Source organism: Rhododendron vialii, chromosome 6a, assembly GCF_030253575.1.
Source record: "Rhododendron vialii isolate Sample 1 chromosome 6a, ASM3025357v1".
Taxonomy (NCBI): Eukaryota; Viridiplantae; Streptophyta; class Magnoliopsida; order Ericales; family Ericaceae; genus Rhododendron; species Rhododendron vialii.
Genome location: NC_080562.1, coordinates 6,309,810 through 6,334,690, shown reverse-complemented (window position 1 = coordinate 6,334,690; position 24,881 = coordinate 6,309,810). Strand labels below are relative to the sequence as shown.

The 24,881-nt window shown below is 41.3% G+C and overlaps 1 pseudogene; it reads left to right on the top strand.

Moving 5' to 3' along the window:
* The first annotated feature begins 1,420 nt into the window (after positions 1-1,420).
* On the top strand, positions 1,421-22,884 carry LOC131328313 (subtilisin-like protease SBT3; annotated as a pseudogene).
* Positions 22,885-24,881: the final 1,997 nt, after the last annotated feature.

Here is a 24,881-nt window from a genome sequence, read left to right as displayed (position 1 = left end):
ATGATCACTTTGCGATGACTTCTCTTCATTTTGCAAGGTAACATCGGGCAACTACTGTACTAAATCAAACAAAACCAGACCGAGTCATAAGTCCTAATCAATTGGGTTAGGCTATATGAATTTGCTGGTGACTTCTTTAGTGTTTGGAAATGATAAGCCTGATTCATAGTCTTGGAAAATTATGGGGAGATTCGCTTAATTTCTTTCCACCTAAAGAAGAAACCAAAGCTTGATCGTTATAAACGTCAAGGTATTGATTATTTTCTTTTTCTGGTTAAGTTATGGAATTGATGTGGCTAAACTAGGAGTTGTATCAATAAAAAGGTATACATTAAGGCTCTCCGGACAGTTTTATGGTGCACCTTCCCGTCGAATTTCTATGATTCGAGCCGTTCAAAGTAATCAAAATATGATTTTAAGGGTACCCGCGAGAAATCAACAAAAAAAAAGAAGTAGATTGAAAAGGGCTTGATCGGAGTAGTTTTCATTGAACGGTTTAATAAAAAACTGCTCAAATCAAGCCTTTCCCGGTCATTTGTTTTTCTGATTACACACGGGTACCCTTAAAATCACGTTCTGCACACTTTGAGCGGCTCGGATCATCGAAATTTGCTCGGGAATGGAGAGGTCCGCACGGTAAACTGGTAAGGGATCCCTGACTGGATAATTTGTGTACATTTAGGTGGCTTAGATTCATCATCAATAGTTCGGTTATATATGTACCATTCATGGATTCTGCAGTTTGAGCTCGAGGTTGCGATCATTAAGGGCTCGGCTAGCATAGTTTAATAAATGAGCCGAGCTTGAAAATGGTTTTTGGTTCATCTACTAACAACCCGAGCTTGATTTAGCCGTAGCTTGGCTCATGTCGATAAGCACGGATTTTTTTGGCTCAACTCATTATACAGCCTCGTTTAGTATGCGAATAGAACTTGAGTTCTCAAATACATAGAACTTGAGCTAACATATTTAGGCACGATTCGAGCTTGAAGACCCTAAAGCAAAGCTTGGCTCAGCTCGTTTCAAGTCTGAAGAACAAATAACAATCTCCTATGCCAGGTGTGGATTCTCCAATGGTCAATTAACTTTAGTATAATCTGTCCTTTGTAACATCCATTTGGCCTAACTTTAATATACACAATGCCGTTAATGCACTTCTTTATCTTTTTTTTCAATTATCAGCAAACATAATTTTATTAATCATAGCAATGAGTTACAATTAAAAGAAAATGGCATCACAACGGGGAGAACCTGGCATGTCACTTCTTTATCTTAATCCTGTATCACTCTCCTACGTCATACATGCTTCTATTTAACGTTACATAACATGTTGGTGTCAACTGTCAAAGTAGAAGTGTTTTTTTCCTTACAAAAAACATGAGGCTAAGCAATGGGTCTTGTCTTCTCATATTGACCATGGTTTCTTGTCTCTCCCCACGGCACTTTGATTTCGGCCGAGAGGTCCACCCACATTGTCCACATGGACAAGTCTTTCATGCCCAAGGCTTTCACTAGCAGCCACAACTGGCATTCCTCCGTCGTTGATTCCGTAAAATCAACGGAGACGGAAACATCAGACGATTGCCATTCCGCGTCGCAGCTCCTCTACAGCTACGACAATGTACTGGATGGCTTCAGCGCAGTCCTCTCGAAAGATGAGCTAGAGAGCTTAAAGAAGTTACCGGGGTTCGTCTCGTCTTACCCTGACAGGAAGGTAACAAAAGACACCACCCACACCACCACGGAGTTCCTCGGCCTCAGTCATGCCACCGGACTGTGGCCGGCTTCACACTACGGCAAAGACGTTATCATTGGGATGATCGACACTGGCGTGCGGCTAGAGAGCAAGAGCTTTAAAGACGATGGGATGGCCGCTATCCCGTCAAAATGGAAAGGAACATGCGAGGAAGGTTAAGACTTCAACTCCTCATTGTGTAATTTGAAGCTTATTGGAGCTAGATACTTCAACAAGGGACTTTTGGCTGCAAATCCTGATATTAAACTTAGTATGAACTCAGCAAGGGACACCGAGGGTCATGGGACCCACACTTCGTCGACTGCTGGTGGAAACTACGTAGAAGACGCATCGTTTTTCGGCTACGCTTCGGAACCGTGAGAGGGGTCGCGCTGCTAGGGTGGCAATGTACAAAGTCCTTTGGACGAAGGAGGCTATGCCTCTGACGTTCTCGCTGGGATGGAGAAGGCAGTAGCTGACGGCCGGGTGGATGTAATATCAATCTCGCTGGGTTTCGATTCCCTTCCTCTTTACGAGGACCCGATTGCCGTAGCTTTATTGAGAGCGATGGAAAAGGGTATCCTCGTTTCTTCCTCAGCTGGAAATGAAGGCCCGGAGCTTGGGCTGTTTTACAATGGAATTCTGTGGGTCTTGACCGTTGCAGCGGGATCGATAGACCGGTGGTTTGCCGGGACGTTAACTCTTTGAAATGGGCTAACCATCACTGGCGAGTGCCGTTGTGGACAACAGCCCTCTCCTCTACAACAAGACTTTATCAGCATGGTCGTTTTTTACGCAAATTTCTGTGCTTGCTAACTAACATATGGAGGCGGCTATCTTCATCTCAGAGGATCTAGATGTTAGGAAACCAAATCCCTAAGACCCAGTAATGACGCGTACAGATTAGACAACAAAAATTGTAAAATCCTAAAAAGCGGAATTAGGGTTCTACCTAAACTCCCTACGATACGAACGCTGGTTGAACTTGTTATAGCACGCCTTGCTATAAACCACGAATATTGCTCGACCATACCTTATGATCTTCTATCGTATTCCCTCCACGTCTAGAACACGAACCTAGTGTGGACTCTTTCGTGATCTGTTTGCTCTCTCTAAGTCTGCCTCTATTTACTGAATAATATAAGAACATCAAACTGACCTAGAGAGCATAACGTGTATATATAGGGCTACGATAGAGACCTAAGAAGTAATAAGTCTGGGCTCCCAGTGTAAATAAGAAAACCTAATCCTGCCAGGATTCTATTTCTTATTTCATTAAATATAATTCACCCCACTATAGAATTATAATTGCAATCCAGTCTTTATCTCAATTATATTTCGAGCTCCATGATATTAAATACTTATTAATCTCCCCACGTTAAGATTACAAATACCCGTTAATTAAAATAAATTACTAACAATCTCCCACTTAATCAACATCTTATCTTGAGACTATCCGCTTAACTTATTCAATATGTTGGATACAAATATCCACCTGCATGGTTTGACATAATCGAAACTTATAAGCTTACTCAAGAGGTATCATCAATTCCTACTGGGACGTGGATTCTATCAATAATTAATAGTTATCATATACATAATGTTGCTACCCAACTCACCGAGACTATTAACCGTATAAAGATCTCACTATTTAATGAATCAAAGTCAACAACATTAAATATACACCTCTAATAATTATTTTTGGATTAAGAGCATAAGCATTCATAATAACCATGAGGTTTCAATTGTCTTATAAAGTTAGTATAAAGACAATTACCTCAATGTGGTCCCGTTCAATACACACAAAGTGTACTAGCACAATAAGTTAGAACTAGACCGTTCCCTGTAGTCAAGACAGACCTACTAAACATTGTACTACAGTCCTACCGATGGTGTGTCTAGTTCCATCTAAAACTATGAACCATATCTTATACAACTTCTCTGGACCCACAGTAGCACCTTTGCCTCCTACGAGAAAGGAGCAGAAAACAGAACTACCCCAAAGGGAGAAACAGGCACTAGCCGAACAAGATCCCCAGGAATGGAAGCTGTTCGTTGATGGGTCAGTCTGCAACACTGGATCAAGAATCGGGGTTGTGCTTTTACCCCCCGAAGGTTCAATGCTAGAATTATCTGTTCGACTAGGGTTCAATGCATCAAATAACGTGGCAGAGTACGAGGCACTTTTAGCTGGCTTGAGAAGTGCAAAAACCCTAAAAACAGAACGTGTTAGGGTATATTGTGATTCACAACTTGTAGTCCATCAACTGTCCGGGCAATATGAAACCCGAAGCGAGAAGATGGCGGCCTATGTACAGGCAACCAGAGATCTGTTTGATACTTTCGAAAGGGTGTATATTGAGCAGATAAGTTCTGGAAATAATGCTCATGCAGATTCATTAGCATGGTTAGCCGCAGCTGTACCAACTGAGTTTAAAAGAAAGATAGCTGTAGAGTATCTAACTGAGCCGAGCATTGGGAGAAGCGTGGAGATGGTATTGGGAAATATGCAAAAAAGTACTGAAAAACCTTCAATGAAATTGAAGGTTGCAGCGAGGAATACGCGATAGCCACGTTCAAGACAGGTTTGCCTGTTCGGGGGGAGCTGCGTAAGTCCTTAAACATGAGTCCAGTGCAGACACTGGCAAAACTGATGGAGCGAATTGAGCAGCACGCCAGAAACGAGGATGACATTCTTCGGGAGGATGCTAAGTTGGCCGCCGAGCAAGTAAATGGGCCTATAAAGAAAGCAGACAAGCCAGAGCCCAAAAGTTATCGTGAAAGGAAAGATTATGGGCAGGCAAAGAAAGAGCCGTACAAGGATAAACAAGCTTCGGATCCCAAGTCATTTTTCTCAATAAACACGGTCTGGAAAGAGCCCATCTACAGGATTCTTTAACGAATAAAGAATCAACCTTATTTTAAATGGCCTCCAACTCTAGGTGGGAATAAAGATGCAAAACGTGCTACGAATCAGCACTGCAGCTACCATAAGGATTGGGGCCATATGACTGAGGATTGTGAGATGTTTAAACGGCACCTTGATGATTTGGTCTCACGAGGTTATCTCAAAGAATTTATCCAAGAAGATCCCAAGGATAAAGACAAAGCAATGGAATTGGATTACGAACAGAATCCAAAGGGAGTAATCCATATGATACATGGATTAGCCGAACCTTATACGAGAAATGAGGTGAGATTGCTTCAGAGACAAATAAAACACGACCAACATGTGATGCAGTTGGGAAAGAAAAGAGGGCGTAACGAAGAAGCATGCAAAGAGGGCATAGTTTTTACAGATGAAGATCTGGGAGGAGTCCAGGTACCTCACAACGATACTTTAGTCATAACCCTACGAGTTGGGGAATATGACATGGAAAGAATCCTAGTGGACTCAGGGAGTTGCACCGAAGTGCTATATTACGATGCATTCAAGAAATTGGGACTAACTCAAGAAGACTTGGTACAATCAGTAACCCCTTTGGTTGGATTTGGAGCAGGAGCAGTCTGGCCGTTAGGAAAGGTAACTTTACCTGTTCGGGCTGGGACAGTGGTGCTACAAACTGACTTCCTCGTGGTGGATGTACCCTCCTCCTATAACGTGATTATAGGGAGAACATGGTTACACAAGATGAGGGCAGTCTCTTCTACTTTCCATCAAATGGTAAAGTTTCCAGGATCCAATGGGATTGAGCAGATCAAGGGTAACCAAAAGGTAGCTCAACAATGTTTAGTATCCATCATAAAAAGAATCCATAACGCCCACCATGTCAATACAGTGGAAATTCCAGATCAGCCGACCATTGAGGATGTCGGTAAGGACCCAACCGAGAGGGTAGTTGAGGGTTTGAAGAAAACACAGATCAACGAGATTGATCCAGATAGGTATTTTTTAATTGAGGAATCACTGCCAGCAGGGGAAGAGACTGAATTGATAAGTTTCTTGAAGACTTACGTCGACGTATTTGCCTGGACACCAGAAGAAATGCCTGGGGTAAGTGCAGACGTTATTTGCCATCATTTGAATGTAGATCCACAACATAAGCCAGTCATTTAAAAGAAAAGAAGGGCAGCCATACAGCACGTTGACGCTGTAATTGAAGAAGTGGACCATTTGTTGGAAGCCAAGGCAATAAGGGAAGTTTACTATCCAGAATGGCTATCAAATACTGTTGTTGTCAAGATAAAGAATGGAAAATGGCGGGTTTGTGTAGACTTCACAGATTTAAACAAATCATGCCCAAAGGATAGTTTCCTTCTTCCAAGGATAGACCAACTAGTTGATGCAATTACAGGATACGAACGAATGAGTTTTCTCGATGCATATCGAGGATATCATCAAATTGCCATGTTCGGGCCAGATCAAGAGAAGACTTCTTTTATTACACCACGAGGGTTGTACTGTTACAATGTCATGCCCTTTGGATTAAAGAATGCAGGGGCAACATATCCGAGATTCGCAACCATCATGTTCAGAAAATTGCTCGGCAAAACTATAGAGGTTTATATAGACGACATGGTGGTGAAAAGTAAAACTGGGCAAGGCCATATAGCAGATTTGAAAGAGGCTTTTGAAATCTTGAGGAAATATAAATTGAAACTCAACGCCTCGAAGTGTGCGTTTGAAGTCGGTTCTGAAAAGTTTTTGGGCCACCTTGTAACCTTAAGGGGGATTGAGGCGAACCCTGACCAGATAAAGGCCTTACAGAATCTGCAGAGTCCTCGGACAACGAAAGAAGTCCAACGGTTGACTGGGATGGCAGCGGCTCTTAATCGATTTATTAGCCGGTTAAGTGACAAGTGCAGACCTTTCTTTCAGCTGTTAAAGAAGAGAGAATGATTCAAATGGGGAGCAGAATGTGAACAAGCCTTCCAGGATCGGAAGGGATATTTGGCTTCTCCTCCCATTCTTTCGACTCCGGAACCAGGTGAGTCCCTAGTTTTGTACTTAGCCATTTTTGAGCATGCTGTGAGTGCAGTCCTCTTGAGAAATAAGGGATCCGAGCAAATCCCAGTCTATTATGTGAGCAAAACGTTGTTAGATGCAGAAACAAGATATTTGCCCCTCGAAAAGTTAGTCCTGGCATTAAGGACAACAACTAGAAAATTGCCACATTATTTCCAGAGCCATAAAGTTGTGGTTTATACTGAGTTCTCATTAAAATCACTGCTACGAAAAGCAGACTTCTCGGGAAGGATCTCAACTTGGTCTGTTGAGTTGAGCCAATATGACATCGATTATCAGCCGCGCACAGCAATCAAAGGCCAAGTGTTGGCTGATTTTGTGGCAAAATTCTCACCCACAGTAGCACTTTTGCCTCCTACGAGAAAGGAGCAGAAAACAGAACTACCCCAAAGGGAGAAACAGGCACTAGCCGAACAAGATCCCCAGGAATGGAAGCTGTTCGTTGATGGGTCAGTCTGCAACACTGGATCAGGAATCGGGGTTGTGCTTTTACCCCCCGAAGGTTCAATGCTAGAATTATCTGTTCGGCTAGGGTTCTGTGGGCATGCGTGCCCTTCGGAACTTCCGGATTCCGAAACGCGAGGGAGCGCGAGCGGGGAAACAAGCGCTCGCAAAATACAGAGTCGCCACTTGGGTTTTGAAGGTCCGACACCCAAGGAACCGTATTTCGAAGCGCTTGCCGCGCTGTTTCGATTTGAAAAAGTTAAGGAACCAGTCCGTCATAACCATATCTGGGTTCGGGAGCCCGGTTACGAGAGGGGAAGGGTTTTATGGCACCCCTCTCGCCCAATCCGGAGATCGGTCTCTACTTAGGCATTTGCGAAAATGTTTGTTTTGCGATTCTGTTTCATTAATCAGTTTTTAGCCAATTAGGGCGGGGGAACAGTTAATCGGGGATTAAAACTGTAACAGTTTGCAGGATGTGATAAGATATGGCATGGATTAGTAAGATGACAAGTAATAAATGGAACGAAGTTCAAAAACATCGATCATACATCAAGATAGCGCTGTGTATGATTTTGGCACGAAGAAACAGCCAGCTTGCATGCGTGAGTTCATCCGCATACAAGCAAACCATCGCGCGACATTACCATACCCTCGCGCGAGTGTTCATGTTTCACCAATGGTTTGAATTTCATTCCCTTCTGGGCTCTGGAAGGACCAGTGCTCACCCAGGTGCAAACCAAGCAGTTTATGGGTACTTGAAAGTAAACAATATTACAGCCAACAGATAGAAATATTATGAAAAAGCAGCCCCTAAACAGTGGGGGTGTCTAAACGAAGGCCAAGGCCAAACTGCTCATGCAAGGGCATTCCCTGGGAGAGAGAGAACCATCGCGCGACAGTCTGAGACAGCCGCGCGATTGTTCTGACTGGATTTCCAGGAATTGCTTTGCATACTTAGGGCTCTGAGACATGTTCAGGAGCATCCCAAAAGCATTTCAAACCAAGAAGTGCTATAAACTAAGCCTAATAGTGATTTTCAACATGCAAAACAGCAAAGCAGTGAGCTAAATCTCCTTTAAAGACTTTTAAAAGAGCTATATGCACAATAATAAACGTAAAGACCAGGGTCCCTTCCCCACGTGGTCCATTCTCACGCAGACAGAATCGTCGCGCGAGGAAACGGGACCATCGCGCGAGGGTTTCCTAGCCAACAGACTCTTGAAACTCTGCCAGCTTTAGGGCCAGAACTGGTATCAATTACCAGCCTTGACCCTGCCAGCCCCCCTCAGGGGTTCGAACAGTGAGCAGAAAGATATTATACCTTTGCTTTGAGTGCTTTGGAAATGGCTTGAATGATGAGATGGTGAGATTTGGAGGGTGACTATGTGGGTTTGAGTTGTGTGAGGTATTTGTGCTTGAGCTTTTTTCCTTCTTTCTTAGGGAGTTTTTTTGTAACCCTTTGCAAGGAAGCATGGGGGGGGGGGGGGATTTATAGGAGAAGGGGGTTAGTGGATGGCTAACCAAGCCCTTGTAACCAGCCAACAATGCTGGTTACAAATGCTTGGTGGAGGAGTGGGTGACAAAGGTGATGGGAGAATGGGGGGTGAGGTGGTGCAAGGGGAGCCCCCCCCCCCAGAACGCTGTTCAGCCGAGAAAACGGGGTCACGTGGGTCTGTAGCCCCCTGACCAACACGCAATCTGGGTGAAAATGACAGGTGTTGACCATCGCGCGATGAAGTGGGACCATCGCGCGAGGGTCCAGCCAACCCCGCGATGGTCAATGGTCAAAGCCTTGACTTTGACCACCACCTGGCAAATGAACCATCGCGCGAGGGTTCCAATATGTCGCGCGACATTCAAACCCAAGGTTCAGGTTCTGATTTAAGGTTTTAAGGCTAAGGATGGGTTCCTCACATGCCAAACTCAAGCCACTCCAAGTTCTCGGGACTGTTTCGACCTGACTCATCATCGGGGAATCAAGAAACCGAAGAAGAAAGTAAAACGATCGGGAAGTCAGATTGGGGTGTCTACAGGTTCAATGCATCAAATAACGTGGCAGAGTACGAGGCACTTTTAGCTGGCTTGAGAAGTGCAAATACCCTAAAAGCAGAACGTGTTAGGGTATATTGTGATTCACAACTTGTAGTCCATCAACTGTCCGGGAAATATGAAACCCGAAGTGAGAAGATGGCGGCCTATGTACAGGCAACCAGAGATCTACTTGATACTTTCGAAAGGGTGTATATTGAGCAGATAAGTTCTGGAAAGAATGCTCATGCAGATTCATTAGCATGGTTAGCCGCAGCTGTACCAACTAAGTTTAAAAGAAAGATAGCCGTAGAGTATCTAACTGAGCCGCCGAGCATTGGGAGAAGAAAGGAGATGGTATTGGACGTGAATCAAGAACCAAGTTGGATGGACCCAATTGTGGAGTTTTTACGAGATGAAACACTCCCTTCAGACAAAAAGGAGGCTCACAAAATAAGGACCAAATCTGCTCGATTTTGGTTATCCCGAGAGGGAAAATTATATAGGAAGTCTTTTACAAGACCTTATTTACTTTGTGTGCATCCTGAAATGGTGCAAAAGTTCCTCCACGAGATTCACGAGGGAACATGTGGAAGCCATGCTGGGGGCAGGTCCATAGCCCATCGAGCAATCACCCAAGGTTATTGGTGGCCGTACATGCAAGAAGATGCTAAGGTATACGTAAAAATTTGTGAAAAGTGTCAGAAGTTTTCACCAATGATACGAATGCCAGCAGAAGATTTGGTACCACTAACGAGTCCCTGGCCATTTGCCCAATGGGGCATGGACATCGTGGGTCCACTACACAAAGCAACTGGGAATAAAAAATTCCTGTTAGTTGCAACAGACTATTTCACTAAGTGGATTGAGGCAGAACCATTGGCCAAAATCACTGAACCTATGATAGAAAGGTTCGTGTGGAAGAGCATCATTACTCGTTTTGGGGTCCCATACTCATTGATTACAGACAATGGATCACAATTTCAGAAGAAATTCAAAGCATTCTGTGGTCAGTATGGAATAAGGAATTATTACTCGACTCCAGCCTACCCCCAAAGTAATGGACAGGCAGAGGCTTCCAACAAAACAATTCTTGATGGAATCAAGCAAGAAAAGGTTGGATAAAGCAAATGGGAAATGGCCTGATGAATTACCATTGGTTCTATGGGCATACCGAACAACGCCTAGGAGGTCTACGGGAGAGACCCCCTATTCATTAGCATATGGAACAGAGACAGTTATTCCATTGAAAATAGGTCTGCCGACCAACAGGACCACTTTGGTTGAAAGTGGAGGAAATGATAGAGCCTTGAAGATTGAATTAGACCTTGCCAAGGAACGACGAGAACGGGCCCTGGTGCACTTGGCCTCATACTAAGAGCAGCTAATCAAAAGCTACAACAAACATGTGCATCCACGAGAGTTTGGTGTTGGAGACCTTGTGCTACAAAAGGTGCTCGGCAACACTAAAGTGCCCAATGAGAGAAAGTTAGGAGCCAATTGGGAAGGCCCATATCGAGTTACTGAGATCATAGGCATTGGGGCTTATCGATTAACTGATCTGGACGGGAACCCGGTGCCAAGGCCTTGGAATGTCCACAATTTGAGAAAGTTCTTTATTTGATTATGTTTAAGTATATTTTTATTCACATCGTGATTGTGTGAGAGTTACGAATAAAACTCTCTTGTGTTTTATTAGTTGCAAGGGGTACGAGTAACGCCCCCTTGAGTTTTGAATTTTTCAAACTCCACTTATGAATAAAGGCATGTTCTTTAAATTTTTTCTTTTGAGGGTTACTCGAATATGAAGCCTGCCATCTCTTGTTCAACCATCCTTCATATTGGGGAGCAGGGAATGGTCCCATACGATTTGATACGATTCTACGTTTTCTTTGCTTGCGTAACATACGAGAAATGTAGCTTGCAGTACGAATACACTTAAAACCAAGCACCAGTTTATACGAAATATATAACTGAAATGCTTTAAGTACGAGTAAACTTAGGCATATATCCAAAGCATAATGAGAATATGCACAACAACAACTGTTCAAAGTACGAAAACACTTGGAAGCATACGAATACATGCATAAAGTACGAGAAACTTAAACAAGTACGAAATACTTAAAGTATCAAAACAGTATTCAAAGGCCACATATAGCCAAAACACCTATGTTAAACCCAAATTTGGAACTTGTACCATGAAAGGAACAATTCAAAACAGATGGCTAACAAGTTGACTATCAAACAAAAGGAGATTGAATTCATTCGTCTTCAGTGAGATCTTGAACAGTTGTAGGAGCTGCTGATGCAGTCGTGTCTTCCGTGGCATTCTCACCTCCAGGTTGACCACCACTGACTTCCTTTTGGCCAGGGTTGGTCATATCATTACCTAGTTCAACATCAGTAACCGGTTGCTCAGACGTGTGTACATCTTGCTCTTCATCTCCCTCCTCCGTAATGTCTTCTTCACGGCCAGCCGCTGAACTTGGAAGTACAATGTTGGTCCAGAGGGGGGACGACTCAGGTATCTCAGCTTTTGTAAGGCAAGCTGTCCAGGAGGCCATCCAAATTTGATCTTGTATCCCAGGCATCTGGTTCGTGTAGCTTTCCGTAGCTACTTTGATTCCTTCATTGTATCCCTTTTCGAATGCAGCTTTGGCTTCATTCTGGCTCGCCTCTAGTTCTTTCAGGGATTGGTTCAGACTGTCTTCAGCCCCATTCAGCTGTCCCTTTAGCCCATCAACTACCCTCAGGGCTTGGTTTTTCTCTCTCTCGAGCCTAATAATAGTACATTGCAGTTTGGTGTTCTCACTGACAAGCTTGGCACGTTGGGGCTCGGACTGGCTGAGCTTCTGAGCCATAGCCACCATCTTTTGCATCACCTGGAACATTCAAACAGATAAACATAGATACCAAAAGATATGGTTTACAAAGGGGAAATTTTACCTTGGCATTATGGGACATAAATGAGCTCAAGAGGATGTCAAGAGAGCTTGCCACTTCTTTCTGCATATCTCCAGGCAATAGAAAGGCTTGGGACAGTGCAAGAGCAGTACTTTCAGACTCAACATTGTCCCGAGCAGTGATAGCTCGGTTCCCGTGAGAGAAAGAAGGAGCCCATGTAGGAGCTGGAGATAAGGAGGCTTGTGGGGGTCTTTCTTGAGATTCCTCCACTCGTTGACGTTTTTCTCGGTGGAGGGCTTCAATTTCCTCTGGGGAGAATCCTGGAGGAGCATCGGATTGAACCTGGGCACGGCGCCCATGACCTTGAGGACCACTTTGGCCCTGAGCAACATTCCGACCCCGACCAGGAATGGTAAGAAGGCTTCCTAGGTCAATTGGCCGGTTCATTTCTGGAGGAGAGGGGGTGTAATCGCTGGAAGAAGAACTGGATGGGGAACTGAAAGCCTCCTCGGCGAGAGGGATTGGCTCGTCAGAAATTGGAGGTGTTCGAGAATGCCTCTCTTCTTGCTCGAGGAATGGTCTTGAAGGACCAACTATAACAGGGTTGTCGGCTGCGCGGGTACACCGATCAATGAAACCGTCGTATGAAGCTTTGTAACTAAGCAGTACCTGAGCTGCCCTTGCTCGGCCTAAAAGGTATGTCCCTTCACCGTTGAAAGCAAGTGCACGTCTGATATCTGCTACGTGAACTTGAGGGGTTATGATATTATGGCCTCGATTGATGTTTGAAGCTGAAACATAACACAAAGCACAAATAATTAGAAGCATGAGAAAGCTTTTTCTGAAAAAGAATAACATATGAATTAGGAGGAGAGCACTAACGTGGGCTCCCGAATACGTGAGGAGCATGAAAACCAATCACTTGGCCATCCTCATCTCTGGGTTCAAAGTTGCCCGTAACGATCAGAAAATCATCATCGTCCCCTCGAGCAGAATCAGGGAGTTCAAGGACGAGTTTCTTTCTAGAATCCCTACTTTTTAAGTAATATGTGAGGGCATCCCCGGTTCTGGAGATGCTATACAAATGGTGAATGTCATATAAGCCTAAGGAAGTCCTTAACATTTGATTTAGGGCATTTATACCCATAACCACTTGAAAGAAATTGGCAGAAACCTGCATTGGGGAAAGCCTATAATATGCCAGGACCTGATGAAGCAGGGGAGCTAAGGGAAACCTAACGCCGCCCTCAACGACGGCCACTACAGGAATGTGAAGGGTGTCAAAGTCAAAACTTTCACGGATGGCATCCTCAGGAGCCAAAACAGTAGCCACGTTATCAGGAATCTCGTAACGAGATCTGAAACTTGACATGGTTTGAGGAGTATTACAATGCCTCCGGAATCTCCCCATAACCAAAAAACTTTTTTGGTTCTTTGAAATAGAGAGAAAGGGGGACGATGAAACCCTAAAAAATGATTGTAAGCAATCCACGAGAGAAATGGAGCAAAAAGAAGAATGGTGACTTACGAATTGGAAGATGGAATCCCTAAAGCAGAAAAGGAGAAGCTTCGAGATGATGAACAGAGCTTTAATGGCGGGTAAGCTTGAACTTTCTGCAGTAAGAGTCTAAGAGAGAGAGAGTGGGGTTTTGAAAATGGGACGAAAACCCAAAAATACCCTAAAAAGTGGGGTGGCGTATGTGAAACGTCACCCCAGACGCCGTTTGAGTGTTCCGTTCCCCAAAACACGTCTGCCCGCATTTAATGTAAGCAATACAATGATCGACACGTGTAAAGAGTAGGACTAAAAGCCTGTCCAGGCCAAATGAAAAGATGTTTTCGCCTTGGCAAAATGTTGAAAATTGCACCAATATATGAAATAAGGTGCATGAACAAAATAAAATTGCTCGGTAAAAAGAGCTTTACTCGTCATCTGAGTAAAACATAACGAGTAAAGCTGGGGAGCAATTGTAGGGAGTTATTCCCGAACAGGTCCAAGAAGGGCCTGAACACGTTGTGAAGAAAGAGTCATTGCCCTATGGACTAGTGACATGAGAAGTCATTGGTCCAGAGAAGTTGTACGACTCTCGGTACAGTAAAACATGAGAAGTTATTGGACCAAATAAATGGAAAGTGACATGTGAAGCCACTGTTCAAGTAAACTTGTTCGGCAATGAGAAAGCTGAACAGGAGGAGAGCTCCTAAGAAGGAAATGGTCCAAGTAATTGATAAAGGACCAGTTACATGTGAAGTAACTGGTCCAGGCCGTCTGTTCGGCCATGAAATGGCCGAACAAGGAGAAGAAGTCCTATCAGACGTTGAAGTAGAGGGAACACTCTGGAAGAGTCCAAAAATAGTGGTATTCCGTTAAAGAGTGAGATCTAGAGAATGTAGGATCTGTAAAAGATACCCAACGGGAATGGGATGTTCGGCTCATTATGGAAAAGAGTCCTTCAAGGATTAAGGTAATGAACTAATAAGGGAACGAGAATCCAAGATATCCTAGTTTTCCTATACGAAGTAGGAAACTTATGGCAATATGGATACTTGGGCAGCAAGCATCCATGAATCTATAAATATAAGGTAAACCTAGAGGTGAAAGGTACGCAAAACATTGCATTCATACTTGACTTCCTATCGATATTTAGGGTTTATTATCAGTACGAGATACTAACAAAGGCATCGGAGGGCCTTTGCCACGAGAGGCAAAGGTGAGCTCACTCCTTGTCTGTTTTGCAGATCAAGTGTTCTGACGACAAATTAGGGTTCCGGTCAAGAGGTACGAGAGGCTGTTACAATCTAGTGCTGATCAAAGCATTAATTGAATTTGTCCACCTACATCTGATCTTCTGTGTGTAAGCCGAACTCTACACACCGGATCATCTACTTTGTAAAATAAAAGACACACATGCACAACATACAATAATATTATGCAAACATTGCCTATAAAAGATTCTCATCAAAAAGCGATAAAATTGATTAATACATAATAATATTAATCTATCATATAAAAATCATAATTTTTACATAACCTCTTAACAAACTCCCACTAAGACTCAAAGCCATACTGCTATGCATCTCACTCCCATTCCCTCTACGTGACTATCAAAAGTCTAAGCTTGTAAGCTATACGTAAAAGGATCTGCTAGGTTGTTCACCGATGCGATCTTGGACATAGCTACATCACCTTGTTGAACGATCTATCGAATCAGGTGATACTTACGCTCGATGTGTTTTCCTTCTTATGAGTCAATGGCTCTTCAGAGTTAGCAATTCCACCACTATTATCACAATAGATGTAATAGCTAATTGCACTAAAGGAATCACTTCTAGATCCATCAAGAAGTTTCTAAGCCAAATGGCCTCTTTGGCTGCTTAAAAAGCTACCACATACTGTGCCTCCATGGTGGAATCAATCAATGCACGATTGCTTGATACTCCTCCAACTTATGGCTCTACCTCCTAGGTAAACACATATCTCGAGGTATACTTCTGGAATCCTTATATAACACAAAGTCTTAATTTGTGTACCCATAAGGTATCAGACTATCCGACTGGAAGACCAACATATGATCTCTTGTTCTTTTCAGATACTTGAGTATATGTTTCACTGCAGTCCAATGCTCTTGCCCTAGATTACACTGAAATCTACTAACCATGCTAATAGCAAAGCAAATATCAGGTCCAGTATACAGCATAGTATATATGAGGCTTCCTACTGCCAAGGTATAAGGAACTGCCTTCATCTTCTCCATCTCCTCATGTGTGTTACGACACTGATCCTTGGATAGGTTGATTTCATGTCTAAAAAGGGAAGAATCCTTTCTTGGAATCCTGCATGCTAAAACGAGCAAGGATCTCATCGATATAAGTAGCTTACGATAAGCCAATGTGACCGGCTTCTTCCAAGTCCTTCATATCGAACTGGCTAGACAGTCACACATTTACCGAAGACAACATTCCCACATCGTTTTCGATTAGCAGAATATCATCTACATATAGTACAATGAACACCACCACTTTTTCGTTGCGCTTCTTGTACACACATGACTCATTCGGACATTGATCAAAACAAAAAAAAAACTTGATTGCTTGATCAAAACGGATGTTCCAAGATCTAGATGCTTGCTTGAGTCTATGAATAGACTCCTCACGCTTACATAACATGTGCTCTTGACCATTTACTATGAATCTATCCAGTTCCATTATCTAGATACATTTCCAATGGGTTTAATACCTTCGGGTGGTTCTACAACATCCCAAACCTGATTAGAGTACATAGACTCCATCACTGATTTCATAGCCTTTTGTCAAAATTCTGCATATTTATCTTCTAGTTCCTCATTGTAGTTGCAGGGTTCAGCATGTTGTTCTTCAGGGATTGTATCATAAGATTCTCTCAAGAACGTACACCGATTGGGTGGGACAACAACCCTCCCACTACGATGAGGTACCAGTGTGTTAACAACTCTTTCTTGCAGTGTAACCTCATGTACTATTAATGTTGAAGAAGTCTTTGTCGGTCCCTCTCCTCTCAATTAATCTAAAACAATCTTGCTTTTAGGCTTGTGGTCTATTATATAGTCATCTTCTAAGAATCGGACATTAGTGCTAACAATGACCTTCTTATCCGTAGGACTATAAAACAGTCCACCTTTCGTTCCTCTAGGGTATCCTGCAAACAAGCAAAACTTTTGTCCTCGATTTCAATTTATTTGCGTTCCCATTCAGCACATGTGCTGGACTACCCCAAATCCGTACATGCTGCAGATTAGGTTTGCCCTCAGTCCATAGTTCTGTGGGTGTAGATGGTATTAACTTAGATGGTCCCAAATTAAGAATATACATTGTTGTTTCTAGTGCATGTCCCCAAAACGAAAATTGGTAAATTTGAATAACTTATCATTGATCTCACCATATCTATAAGAGTCATATTCCTTCTTTCTGCTAAACTATTTTGACGTGGATACTTGGTGTTGATAACTGAGATGTAATCCCTTCAGCTAACAAGTACTCCTTAAACTCTCCCAGGAAGTATTCACCACCATGATCAGATCGCAGTGTCTTAAGACATTTACTCAGATGTTTCTCCGTTTCCGCCCTATACTCCCTGAATTTCTCAAATCATTCGAACTTACGGTGCATCAAATAAATATATCCAAACATTGAGTAATTATCAATCAAAATGATGAAATACTCAAAACCACCTCTTGCATGGACATTCATGGGTTCACACAAATCAAAATGAACCAATTTCAACGGCTCTTTGGCTCTATAACCTTTTGCTGAGCCTCTTGGTCATCTTACCTTCTAAACAGGATTCACAGACTAGAAGTTCCTCAACTTCCAATGAACCTAAAGGTCCATCCTTGACCAGTCTAGAAATCCTATTCAGATTAATATGACCAAGATATAAGTGCCAAAGATACGTTTGGTTCAATTTAGAAGGCTTTTTTTTTCCCTCTTACATGGTAAATTATTAGTGTTATTCAATTCATGCAGTTGCACTGTAGGAAATATAGGAATAAATTATTAGTGTTAATAAAGTAGAGATTATCCATCAATAAACCAGAATAGATAAAACATTTATTTAACTTAATAACCACAAAGTTACTAAAATAAACTAAATATCCATCTTTAATCAACTTAGAAACTGAAACCAAGTTTCTTCTAAGTGTGAGAACATAAAAATAATCTCTCAAAATTAAACTCCTATTATTATTAAAATTTAAAAAAACATTTCCTACTACAACTGTTGCCACTCTCGTAGCATTACCCATGTGCAGATAAATCTCTCAATAACCTAGCCTTCTGGTTTCCTGCAATCCATGCAATAAATTGTAAATATGATTAGTGGCTCCTGTATCAACACATCAGGTACTGGTAGATAACACCACTAAACATGATTCAATGACTAGCGAAAGGATCTATCTTGATTATTTACTTTATTGAGATAAAATAGACATTTCTTCTTCTAGTGTTCTTGTTGCTTGCAGTGAAAACACTTGCCCTTAGGCTTTTTCACTCCACCTTGAGGCGCATGAACTGCCTCCACAATCTTTTTCTGAGACTTGTTCTGTTTCTTCTTGCCTTTCAGCTTAGAAGTAGAAGCCTTCTCTGCCACTAGCACTGATGATGGTTTCTTCCCAAGCAAAAGACCCTCAGCTGCTTAGAGTTCCTTAAGAAGTTCCGCCAAAGATAAATGCATTTTGTTCATAGAATAAGTCAGGCGAAAACTGATAAAACTCTCAGACTGCAGTGAGTTAAGAACGAAATCGATCTGGATTTTCCCATCAATTTCAACTCCAAGGATCTCTAGTTCATTAAGAAGAGCTATTATCTTCAGAACATGATCCCTAATCGGGGTCCCTTCAACATGGGTGATACCAATTTTTATAAAATTTTGTTTCCTGTTCTGTGGCATTCTTATCAGGTCTAAGAGGGCACACCCCAGACAACACAAATTTATGTCCTTCAGCAGTTAACACAATATCCAAATTCCTTTTCCAGTCAATATAATTCAATCCAGTAAGTTTATTTTCTTTGAGAATAATGACAAGTGGATTGAAAAAGCCCATTTTTGAATCTGAGAATCAAATAATATAACAATTAATTATTAAGGGCAATAAAAAACTTTAAATTTTATTTTAATATTGGTTCCCTCAACCACATGTTAAAAGAAAAAACATTGGTAACCCTACACATCGTGAAGAGCATGCCTCGATGGGAAGTCTTCTACTCTTTATCATTCGTGTAGATAGGCACAACCTTTTAATTTTATTATCTAGATACTATACCATGCCAAGCAAAATTAAATAGCTAATATAGCTTCGGTCCTGTAAATAATAATAGTGACTCAGATGGTGAGGATACTATTATTTACAGCTAAGTGTATACCATTACCTAGCTCCATGGCCCATTGTTTCATTATGAATTACCTCTGATGGAGAAGTAATTCACATAACAATTATCTTAGAGCTATCCCTTTAGGAAGTTTGTACCGATGATGCCACAATTAATTTTGTCCGATAGGAAGGAAGGTTCTGAAATCAACACACAAAATTAATTATATCACCTACGAACTAGCAATGGAGACCATGAGATTTATCCAAAATAAATTCTCTCTCCCACTTAGTTATTTAAAAAATTTGTAGGGGGTTATCAAATTTTCGAATTTGCAAAAAACGTGATTTAGGTCAAAGGCTATATATTACCATGTTATCTCAATATGGTAAACTATCACATATGCAAACACTCATGAAAACATGCATAAACATAAATAAGGAAACATAATAAAATATGCATCCCAACTATTATGGTCAAAGATGCAATTCTTGAGTAACAAGGAATCCTTCCAAACTTGAAATTCTTAAGCAATAAGGAGTCTTTCCAAACTTGAAATTCTTTGGCTATACTTGTGTAGAAGACTTAGATAGTTTGAATCAATCAAGGAAACCAAAATCCAACCGTGCTTAGGCAAGAAATTCCGGATTTGACATATTCCCGCGTAAACTGCACAACCTTCAGTATTTTGGCCATATCTTCCTCATCCGACCTCCAATTGAAGTGATTCAAATTGGGTTGGATTCGAAATTCAATTATCTACAACTTTTGTGAAGAATTGATTTTCTAATTTCAAAATTTACTGGGTTGAAATAGCCCTGTAATCAGACCCTACGAATTTGAAAAAATCTGTTGCAAGTCAAACAACTTGTATCTTTTGTATCTACCATCTTCGATCTCCGAATAACCGTCGAATGCTATTATAATCGAAGAAACATACTGCTTGACGATTTCCTAGACCTAAAATAATGGGTTGCCCTAAGCGTAGGGCGGAAACCGATGTAGCACAATACCCGATAAGACCGGAGTCGAATCCACAGAGACGGTGATGTGTGCTAACTAAAAACTCGGGTTTAACTAATTTAACGGGCTCTTAGGTAGCCACCCCTTATCGTTTTGATTGAGATTAATTAAACCTAAAAAATTGATTGTACTTTTCAAAAAATTAAAAAGGAGGTACGGTCGTAGGTTTCATAGCACTCGTAACCAGTCTGGATTAGCCTGCTCGATTCAGTGTTCTTAAAACGTTTGGTTTTAATGAGAAAAAGATACCCCGCACGATGCGAGACCCTATGGTCGCCGTATACCCATGCGCAGCGAAGAATGAGTTTTGGACCCCCATTCCCCGTTCACATGGGCTCCGACGATGCCTAGGTTCGTCCGCGGGAAGTATTTTATTAACCTAAAATTACTTGTTTGAAAATAGGAGCAGTGGACAGACTGGCTACGGTGTGCTAATCACCCCGTGACCCTACCTATACGACTACTCACTAAACATTGTGGAAGAAACAAATGAAACCCTAATTTGAATCATGCTTCTAAATACGAAATAAACAAAAGATACGAATTAAACAAGTATCAAAGAACAACTTTATTGAAGAATGGAAATTAATACGAGTTACCGGCTTGCAAATAATTAAACAAAATTTTCAATAACTTAAAAGGGAAAAACCAAACTTCGAAGAAAATCAATCTGAAACTATAAAATAAAATTCGAAATAAACCTACTGATGGCAGCTTCTTTTTTTTTTTACTGTTTCATCCGTGGGAACCGTGCGCGAGTCCTCAAAAAAGATCTCAGTAGCCCTCCCTTTTTTTTCGGTCCGCAGAAGACTCGTCCAAAAGCTGCTGCTCAGCAGGGCAATAAAGATTGTTATATAGGAATTGAAAGTAATAATTACATAGTGGCCCTTGAGCTTTGTCCAAAATTGAATTAATCATCCCAAATTCCAAAGCACTTTGCACTTTGACCCAAAACTTCTTTAAAATTTTCTTTTTATCCAAAGTCTCGGACAACAGGCTCGAGCAACCTATAAATATAAAAACACATAATAAAAATCTTATGCCTCCATTGGAGTTCACATGCTACGTTAATTATTACAACCACGAAAAATAATCGTGGCACTCAATAAATAACACATACTACGTTAATTATTACAACCACGAAGAATAATCGTGGCATCCAATAAATAACAATAACCACAAAAAAAAATTATCGTGGGATCCAATCACATAAAATCAATAAAAATCATGTGACCATAATAGCTGAGTAAGAACGCTGCAAAATAAGGGTTAGTACAGTTCTACGTTCTACCCTCTATAACCTACGGACAACATGGCTTGTTTAATCCATACGCGTGATTACAGCAAGCTCTGATACCACTGTTAGAAACCGAATCCCCAAGACCCAGTAATGACGCGTACAGATTAGACAACAAAAATTGTAAAACCCTATAAAGCGGAATTAGGGTTCTACCTCAACTCCCTGCGACACGAATACTGTTTGAACTTGTTATAGCACGCCTTACTATAAACCACGAATATTGCTCGACCATATCTTATGAACTTCTATCGTATTCCCTCCACGTCTAGAACACGAACTAAGTGTGGACACTTTCGTGATCTGTTTGCTCTCTCTAAGCCTGCCTTTATTTACTGAATAATAGAAGAATATCAAACTGACCTAGAGAGCATAATGTGTATATATAAGGCTACGATAGGGATTTAAGGAGTAATAAGTCTGAGCTCCTAGTGTAAATAAGAAAACCTAATCCTGCCAGTATTCTATTTCTTATTTCACTAATTATAATTCACCTCACTACAGAATTATAATTGCACTCCCGTCTTTATCTCAATTATATTACGAGCTTCATGATATTAAATACTTATTAATCTCTCCACGTTAAGATTACAGATACCCGTTGATTAAAATAAATTACTAACACTAGAAATATTCAAGTTCAATGTTTTTCCTTTTCCCGGAGTCGTTATTAGCTCGAAGGATGGGCGGGTGGTGATCAGACATGTTGAAAGCAATAGTGCTAATTCTACAGCCAGCATGAGTTTCCAACAGACTTTTGTAGGTACCATAGGTGCGCCTGCAGTTGCTGCATACACTTCAAGGGGTCCTGCGCCGAGCTATCCTGGTATCCTTGAAGCCAGATGTGATGGCACCCGGCACCCTAGTTTTAGCAGCATGGAATCCGACTTTAGTCACAGCTGGAATCGAGTCAAATCTCGCATTGTCCAGCGATTACAACATAATTTCTGGGACATCCATGGCCTGCCCTCATGCTTCGGGCATAGCTGCGCTATTGAAAGGCGCCCGCCCAAAATGGAGTCCCGCTGCTATACGGTCTGCCATGGTGACCACGGCGAGCCCCAACGATAACACTCTCCATCCAATCCGTGACATTGGTCAAGGTTTTGACATCGCTACGCCGCTTGCTATGGATGCAGGTCAAGTTCGTCCTAACATGGCGCTTGATCCGGGTCTGATATATGATGCTACTACACAAGACTACGTAAATCTCATATGCTCCATGAACTTCACCAAGAACCAGGTTTTGACCATAACAAGATCAAACTACAATTGCAAGAACTCGTCTTCTGATCTCAATTACCTGTCGTTCATTGCTTTGTACAAGGCAACGCACGTACCTGAGATAACCAAGCATTTTCAGAGGTTTGGAAGGGTTGTCACCAATGTAGGAGAAGGTGCAGCACTGCAGCCACTTATAAGGCTAAGGTGACCGCACCACTGGGTTCTGGGGTTACGGTCTCGCCAGATACGTTGGTGTTTCTGAAGCCAAATGAGAAGAAGGCATACTCCATGACCATACATTACAATGGGGACAAGAATGGTACCGTGACATTTGGTTCCCTAATCTGGATTGAAGAAAATGGAGCACACACAGTTAGAAGCCCAACCGTCGTGGCCCCGATAATCAACGTGTGGTGAGCATTGCAATATCCAAGGGATGTTTGTGGAATTGCCATCTTGAATTTACTTCAATCGATGATTTTGAATGTGTCCCAATAATATGTGTCCAAGGAAAATAAAGTTGTGTTTTTATCGGCAAAGAAAGTAATATTTCAATTCAAGGAAAATAAAGTTAGGTTGTGTTTCTTGATTTCACTTTAAGTTGAGAGTTTACATTCTGTAAAGTGAATATTGTCTTGATTTTTAATGATGTTATTTTCTAATATTGTCTTGTATCTCCTATAATGGTCGAGTTAAGTTTAGGTCAGCCTCAAGCCCACCAATGGTATTGACATCGTTTACCTACCAAAAAGACCAGTCGGCCAGCCGACATGGCCATTGTTTGAAAAAATTATAGTAGTTGATAAGTAGCAGCAATATTGATGATATCTAAGAGATGAATAAAGTAATGACAGCTTGTTTGTGTTGTGATGCCGGCTTTCTAAATTTTTTTTTATCCTTTGTAATAGACCGACGATTCAAAGATTAATAAAAAAAAAAAAATTTGTACAAAAAAGAAAAGAAAGAAGAGATTTGTTTAACTGATAGGCTTCTATGGGCTTACTTTTCGCTTTTGGCCTCTGTAATCAAATGAAAATGCACTTTGAAAGAATTCATTTTGTGGATAGGGAGTCAAACACCTAAAACTAGGAAGGGAGAAATGAAACATCCAAACATGCCCTCAATTTTTACAACCCGGATGACGAATATACCCCCAACAATTCGAGCAAGGACTGCCCCTTGTCGTTCAATATATCCGGCACATTTGTGCTCTACAAACCCTACCCTCGTTTTTGTGAGCGCACCTTTTAGAACAGAGAAGTCTGGAGGTTTAACAGTTCTTGCCGAACAGAGCGCCATTTTCGTCGATCTGCAGCCTTATTTTTCCATTCCCTTTTATTATCTGTGATACGGAATTGAAACTATACTGGGTTTCACTTCCATGTGGATGGACTAGGTTCTTGATGAGGTGGTGGTTAACATTAATCTACTTTGATATCAAAGCAGGTAATAGATTCTGGCATATGTTTGAAATTCACTCTACCTAATGAACAAATATTTGGATGTACGTGTTTTGCCCACAACTGCATAATATTCTTCAATCTTGTTATGCACGCCAGATCTCGATTGGCGTTGTATTCTCCTTAGATTGGAAGGTCAAACACCAAAAAAAATATACATAGTCAAACGTAATATGAAGCTACGCATGTAATAAATTGTTATTTTTGAACAACTAAGAAAATTTATTAATTTTTGAATGGATCATATACAAAGGCTAAAAGGAAATGGTTATCAAACGGCATCACAACCGACGAGATACATTTCCACTAGGTTAGCACCTCTGCCTTGGACATATTCTCAAGATTTCTTTATATGCGTATGATGAGCACCTAATATTGTAGATATTTGGTGCGACTAGTCCCATTTTATGTTGTTTTAACTTGCATTTATCTAGCTTTTATTTGATACTGCACGTAAGGTGTGTTTTTAGTGTTTTCAGGTAAAATGTGCAAATAAGGCGCATTTCAACGCCATGGATGGCTCAAGTGCTTCCAAGTACCCGAAGACCCCGTCGGCCCCTTAAAATTTGTCTAAGTATGGAAAAATAACTTTCTGAAAAAGTATCGATTTTCGAGATTAAAAATGGCGGTAATTGATCCTTGAATTTTTCTAAGAGTAACTACAAAGTTACAAAGTTTTATTTGAAGAGCAAGGTCATGTTTTGAGCCATTTTCTCTTGCGAAAAATGTAGAGTTTCCATTTTACACTAAAAGTGGGGGGTTGACATTTTGATTTAATTGGAATCTTCAAATTCTGGTAATGTCATTGTTTTCAAATGGGGGGTACTTTCTTATTTTCATTAAATAAATTAAAGTAAAGAAAAGGTAAAAGAAAGGTTTAAAATGTAGTCTTTACTTAACTTTAGAGAATGAAAATAAGATGTTGTGGAGGTCCGGGGCCGTCGAGTGCCAAGT